Source organism: Sitophilus oryzae, unplaced genomic scaffold, assembly GCF_002938485.1.
Source record: "Sitophilus oryzae breed Bouriz unplaced genomic scaffold, Soryzae_2.0 scaffold_1720_pilon_pilon, whole genome shotgun sequence".
NCBI classification, from domain to species: domain Eukaryota; kingdom Metazoa; phylum Arthropoda; class Insecta; order Coleoptera; family Curculionidae; genus Sitophilus; species Sitophilus oryzae.
The window spans coordinates 790137-797843 of NW_022146414.1; the positions used below are offsets into that span (position 1 = coordinate 790137).

General features: G+C 31.8%; 1 long non-coding RNA gene across 1 annotated transcript; it reads right to left on the reverse strand.

Moving 5' to 3' along the window:
* Window positions 1-5547: 5547 nt before the first annotated feature.
* On the reverse strand, window positions 5548-6487 carry LOC115881439. Its single transcript, XR_004050047.1, has 4 exons — window positions 6296-6487; window positions 6024-6098; window positions 5624-5801; window positions 5548-5565 (listed from the first exon to the last, which is right to left on the reverse strand). It is a non-coding gene; the product is annotated as an uncharacterized LOC115881439 (long non-coding RNA).
* Between the last annotated feature and the right edge of the window lie 1220 nt (window positions 6488-7707).

Here is a 7707-nt window from a genome sequence, read left to right on the forward strand (position 1 = left end):
TAAAACAGTGGCGTATCATTAATTCGCTCATTAATTTATGAATAATTAATTTTAATTATTGAAAATGTGTACTTGTATCCACACCACCCAAGAGGTAAAGTATATGGCGCGTTTATTATAACGTGGTCTCCCCGAAGGCCTACTCCACTAGATAAATTAAAAACTTTAACTTATCTGCACAAGCCCGACGGATCTGGCTCATTGATGTCAAAGTCGATCGCGTCTGCTGTGCTGGGCTCATCAGGGTGGTCTCTCAATACGTCCAACTCTTCATCTTTAGCCGCCAGAGGGATATCTACAGGCAACTCCAACTCCTCTTCATCGGATTCGTCAAGTGACACTTCAGTGACGTTGTCACAGGATTTTCCATTGCAGTATGCACAAATCATTGAACATTTTAATCCTGCTTTTCTGCATCCTTTTCTTTGGTACAACCAGAGCAATGCTGAACCTGGTGGTAAGTTCGCAATGAATGCTGTCCAGCACGACAATTAATTATTCATAAATTAATAAGCGAATTAATGATACGCCACTGTTTCATGACAAAATTGAAGAAACTAAACTAAAACTAGTTTTAGTGAACCCTAATCAACATTTGATTTCGGAAAATCGACTATATTATGTATATCATACTTTACGCAAAATTGTAAAAATTCCAGGGATTTTGTGCCTCACAACGGTTGACTTTAGCGAAAATTTTCATAAAACCTTTTATATAGAAAATTTTATTCTCTTTAATTTTGATCTCCTCAAATTTTCGCGAAAAACGCATAGTTTTCGAGATATTCACAAAATACCGATTTTGGGCGCCATCTTGGCAAGATGGCGGCGCCGGCGGCAAGTATGTAAATGTGACCCTAAAACCTATAAACCTGCAAAGTTTCAAAACTAAGTTTTTCGGACTTTTTTCCAAGCAGGCCCCTTTTTTGATCCCCAATGACTGAACTAATAGTGTTGTATTTGAAATAACGAAGTTTTGATGTAAAATAGATATTTAAAATAGACCAGCAATTTTTGATACCCCTGTATACATTTAAGAAGGCAATAAAAATTTTTAGTAAAGCTTATTTCTCTGGCTTCAAAGTCAGCACAAGAATTAACTCAACAAGAAAAGTAATGTATAGGGCGTTGACAAACTTTTTTATTATATCATGCATATTTAAATATCTTTGAATATCTCAAAAACCAAAGCATTTAAACATATTAAACCCTTATAATAAATGCCTCATTTTATACCCAAGAATCCAAAAATGAAATAAAATACCGGGTGTTCCATAAGAAAAATTATAACTTTGGTAAGGATCATAGTTCTGACAGACCCTGTACTTTTGAAAATAATTTTAAATTATGCACATTGCCTCTCTACATATACCCATAAAAAAATTTGTTTCTACATCTTTCCGTTTCCGTTTCGCGCCACCCTGTATAATTATTCTAAAAGGAAACTCACGGTTAGTTAATTCCAACTTTACCCAAAAACAGTTAGTCGGTTGTTAAATCTCCAATTTAGAATTAAAAAAGAGCTTTTTCGGACAGAATAGATTATCCAGAAACAGACCTCTGCTTTGCATAATGTAAGAAAAGGTCTAAAGCTCTAAACAAGGACAAATCCGATCGGATACAGTAAACACCATTACCCGAATGGACGGCGTTATTTAAACAGAGGGAAGGTTTCAGTAAGGTCACCCTTGAGGGAGACAAAAACAAAGGGAAAGGTCGATTATATAACAGTTTGTGAAGGTATAGGCTCATTTACATTTGTAACGTTTAATGATAATCTTATGTAGATCATCTCTAATTTTTATTTTATCTAAAGTGTACAGGGTGTCTTATTTTCGTGTGTTTCTCAGGGTTTCTCATTTATGTGTAGAGCTACTGTGCTACGTTTTTATGAAACTAAAGATGCTACACACCCATTTATTCTAGACCTCTTAGTTCCTGAAATACAGGGCGATATTGAAAATGTTGCATTTTTCGACTCCCTTCATATCTTGGTTATATTATAACTTATTAAAAAGGTGAAAATTGAGTCCTATATAGTTTTTCACGTAAAATTCAATGGCGTAACTAGATTTTTCTGTGAGCTGTCATTTTTGAAATATGAACCAAGCCCAAGAACAGTTAACCTAATAGGACTGCTCATTCAGCCAAAAGTGTCCGCCAGGTCCATGCGAAAACTACTCGCTTTGTGACGTCATTGTAGCCCTTGTCATGGTTATTAGTCCTTATCCGGCAACCAATAATACACACGTGCATTATTGGTTACCGAATGCAAAACGTTCATTATTTAGTTTATTTATTTAAACACCTTATATGTATGCAGTATAGAAAATTAACTGTATAAATCGTATTAAATACTCGGATAATGCATTTTTAAAAACAGCAGTTCCCAGCATCACCTTTTGCAAGCATTCTTTTTAGAGTACTTCCATATTTTGCTTTAAAATAATTAATAATAATATATAAAAATATAAAATATAAAATCGTGGGCACTTAGTATGCACTTTGTCACAATCCACAACACAAAATGAACGTATTTATACACTCTATAGCTCTAAAAACTTTAAAGACACCTTTTTCACATTTAAAATTGACAAAATAATTAACTCAAAATTTCTCAGCTGTTATTTTTATAAGTTTACCATAAGCAACTAATAATACACACTATCATGACAAGGCCACGAAGGCTTTGACAAGGGCTACAATGACGTCACAACTGTCAGCTGAAGCGCGGGAAGAGGCGAACGTACGTCTTATGAGGATGAGCAGTTCTATTAGGTTAACTGTTCTTGAACCAAGTTTATGTTTTTTTAATGCGATACCCTGTATTTTATATTTTTATTTTATTTGTTCTATTATGGGCTTTCTAAAAATATAACATACTTTCTCTATACTTATTTTCATAAACAAAGTACTATTGGCTATTCTACGCTAGATTCTGAGGGTAGAATTATGGCACAAGTGCATTAAAAATATCAATATCTCTGATTGACGCCGTGTTATCTAAAATTTGCACAAGTTTATTTTCAATGCAGTTTATTAGGATAACAGGATGGAAAGCAAAATTATCTGGTTAAATTAAATTATAATAATAATAGCTCCCGTATATAGTGTTTAACGCCTTGGGAGTAGCAAGGTACAGCTTGCTATACTAGAGCCGTTCGGTATACAAGGAAGGTAATTTGGCTAGCACTACGCTTCAACCGCCTATTATTACCTCAGGATTGTGAATCCCAAGTACTTATTTAAGGCTGAGTCGACCTAGGGACCCAAACTATTTTTATTTTAATAAAAATAGTCGGCTGATGAAATGCCGGGTGTGGGTATCGAACCCACACCTTAAGATTGGTAGACGAGAGCCTGTACCTCTACGCCACCGGGCACCTAAATTAAATTAATAAAATGATAATATTTTAAACTAGGTTGATTTATGTTAAAAAGCTAAAAAAATATTTTTTTCACCTTGTTTATGAAAATAAGCATAGAATATATTGTTAAGGTGTATGGCGACATCTGTCGGGGAACTGTAGACGTTAGGAAAAAAGTTCTGTAATTCCGAAACCAGACGGCGGAAATTGCTAGAACCAAAAATAATATTACATATAATTTCCGAAAGTTCTAGAATCAGTCGCTACAGTATACAGGGTGGTCCGAACTGTATTCCGGAAACTTTGGCAGCATATTTTACAGATAAAAATAAGTAAAAAAGTTCGTATAAATGTATGTCCAAAAATGCTTTGTTTCGGAGATACAGGGTATAGAAATTTCATTTTTATTTCGTTTTTTTTTCAAAATAATTTCTGAACTAACTGGGATTATTGGATGAAAATTGGTGTCTGGGAGTTTTTTGACATGAGAAATTTGTTTTTGATGTTAATATGACTCCTACTTGTAGAGAGCGCCACTCCCATATTTTTAATTGGTTTGAAGAGTATTAACTTTTCGACAGTAACTGTATAAAACTACTGTGTTAAAAAATATACATTTACGAGGTTTTCAACGTAAAAAAGATCTCTTAGTAAAAATCGCTAAATCGTAATGGTTCTCGAGATATTTGGAATCGAAATTATCAATACCTATCATCATTGACATAAATTAAACATGTTGACTAAATATTTGTTAGACTGAATTATGGGGTGTAGAGGTAAGGAGAAATAACTCCGTGCATTAAAAAATGGTCAAAAAAAGGGAAGAATTAGGATGGCGCTGCTGTAGCAAGATTCTAAAATTTAAGACATGCGCCGAACATTTTAGAACAGATGATTCAAGACATAAATATTTGACGTGAAGCAAACGCGAAGCCGCGGGTTTAAAAAATAAATTTTATTTTCATGTTGCATGAAATAAATTACAGATTTTTATTCAGCAGCAATACACTAGGCCCTTTTTTATTGTTTCTCATAACTTATTTCGCAAATGTCATTCAAGACGACGAAAAAATATTCTTATCGTTTTAGCTTAAAATTAATGGTAATTATAATTAAGACAAATTTTATTTAAAGTAATGATTGGTGATGGGTTTAAAATAAATATAATGCAGCTTTAAAATAACTTCATATCTACATTTATTTAGTATAAAAGTAAGTCAATATGTGGTTTTATTATTGATTATTCAGATATCAGAGCCTCTTTTTATTGTTTCTCATAAGTTATTTCGTAAATCTCATTCAAGATGAAAAAGCTTTAGTTTAAAATTAATGTTAATTATAATTAGAAAAACTTTATTAAAAGTTTAATTGATGATATGGGATTTAAATAAATATAATGCAGGTCAAAAATAACGTAACACATTTTCTGTAGTATAAAAATTAAGCCAATATAATATAATTTTATACTGTACAAGTATTTATTTACGTTTTGCTCCATCGTAGTTGCCATTCATTCAAAATAGTGGATTTTAAATGTTCGATAGTCGGATGGCTTAACTACCTTAATATCAACTACTTCTAGACAAGAATCGTGTGCAGTATTATCTTCTTTTCACTCCCAGCTATTCCAACATGGCTTGGGACGTGGAATAATAATATAATTTTATAGCCCTTCCAGATGCTCATGTCTTCCTAGTTCACCCAATAGAATCGTCTCGCAGCTTCCTTCCAAGTTGGTAGTTGCTATTCATTCAGAATAGTGGATTTTAAATATATTTGGTAGTCGGATGGTTTAACTATCATAACTATAACTACTTTTAATAATTCTTTTTCTCAATTCTTTGCACTATAATTTGCATCCCACGTATTGTAATATTTTCCTTTGAATTTCGTTTCCTATTGTTCCATGGCTTGAGACGTAATGTTATAGCCCTTCCAGATCCTCATGTATATGTCCCTTTTTCTTGTAGTCCACCCAATAGAACCTTTCTCTTAGCTTCCTCTCAAGTTGGTTCATTAAGAATAGTGGATTTTAAATATGTTTTGTATTCGGATGGTTTAACTACTGTAACATCATAAATAAATTGTATACCAACACATAATGGCCAAACTTCAACAGACTTTAATATTCATAAGCCTCATCAGAAGAAAATATTTTTTGATCCAAAGTTTCTTTTTCATTATTAGAATAAATTACCTGCAATTTGTTAATTCATTACAACATTGAATAAAAGATGCAAAGTGTTTATACATACTATAATAGATAAATCTTCATTTTAAATTATGTGATAGATCTGCTTGCTTGTAGGATCTAGACTCATAAACTCAATAATTTCTTTTATTGATATAACCAATAAAGTGGTAATGATGAAATTTTGTTTTTGATTTGAGCAGTAGGGTCCATTATTTCCATTATTTGATGCTGTTATTGCTCTACAAAATGTTGATCTTTATCAAGGGATGTTTATGTGTATAATATTATTATTTATGTGTATAATAATACTGTATGATCGAAAAAACACGGCGTCCAGTGGGCTTGGAAATGAACATCTCGATGACATTCTCCATATCATTTTACATATAAAATGACAGCAATCTTCATTTCATAGGCATCGCTGACGCCGTTTTTTATTCGATCGATCAAATTGTACTTACGTGTGTAATATTCATTTAATGGTTCCTGTTTTAGTTGCTGGTGTTCATATTTTGGTTTTTTATTGTGTTGTTGCTCTACAAAATGTTAATATTTATGTGTATAACATTACTCTTTCTGTGTATAATAATACCGTATGATCGAATAAAAACGGCGTCAGCGATGGCTATGAAATGAAGATCGCTGTCATTTTATATGTAAATTTATATAGGAAATGCCATCGATCGTCATGTCCAAGCCAACTGGACGCCGTTTTTATTCAATCATACGGTACTTATGTGTATAATATTCATTTAATGGCGCCCTTCTTGCTTGTTGCTGTTGTTGCAATTCAGAATTTAAATTAACCTGAGGCAGTAGGTAGAGCTTCATCCTCCAATATTTTCCTATGTAAATACTGAAGTGGACAGTATTTCTGATGACAATTTTATCACAAACTTTAACATCTTGTTCTTTAAAGTGAAACTGCCATACCTTATCTGTAGATTTCAAAGCAATATCTAAATGTTTTTGACCATCACTGTAATCTAATTCTTGTCTGAAAATCAATACCTAATATTATCCTGATGATTTTGATTTTTGATAGATTATTAAAATACAGCACTTACAGTTAACTATATTTCTTGAAAGTACCTACAATTTTATGTATTTCCTACTTTTACTTGTTTAAAAAATGCCAACAATTTGTACATATCTGTCAAACTTTAAAATCATTAAAAATAAATTTTATTTAGGTTGTAACTTTATAAAAGGATTGTAAAAATATACTTTGTAACATGTATGTCAATAATCTTACGAAAATGTTTACTACACTTTTGATTGACTCTAATTTTACATATAATACAAATAATACAATACTGAATTATATTATGTATTTTACATACCGTAGGCTTTGCCTTTGCTCTTTATTTTTCCATCAGCTATTCAATCAACTACGCACCACACACACTTTAACCATTGTTAAATAATAAATAAAGCACAAAATATTGATAAACAATAATTATTTTATATTCAAAAACTCTGTCTGAAAAATAAAAACAAAATTTTTTTGGGTAATGTTTGGTTATATTTATTTTTATTCTCTTATCTATGGTTACTTTTCATTTTTTAGAATCATGCGTTTTTAGCGCCACTGTGGTTATTTGGCGAACCCTTATTCTTCCCATTTTGTGACCACTTTTTCAATAAAAGTCCCGTAAGAGTTGTTTCTCCTCACCTCTACACTCCATAGACTGAATTCATAAATTTGAAATGTTTTTGTGTTCAACAGAAATTGTTTTATCATAATTTTTTCCCAGAAAATATTATGATCAATTTAAAAAAATAAAAATTTCTTTAATTTCTTATTTCAGTCGAATATAACTCAATTTAATTTTAACTATCTACTCAATGTGTTTATTTTTTGTCAATAATGACATGTATTGACTATTTCTATTGTAAATATTTTCAGAACGGTTGATCGTAGCGATTAGCGAGCCAAGAGACATTTTTTTCGTAGAAAGTCCCGTAAATGTATATTTTTTCACTCAGTAGTTTTATACAGGTGCGGACGAAAAGTTATTACACTTCAAAACAGCTAAAACACATGTAGGTGGCGCCCGCTACAAATGGTAGTCATATTCACATCAAAATCAAATTTCTCAAGTCAAAAAACTTCCAGACACCAATTTTCATTCAAATATTGAC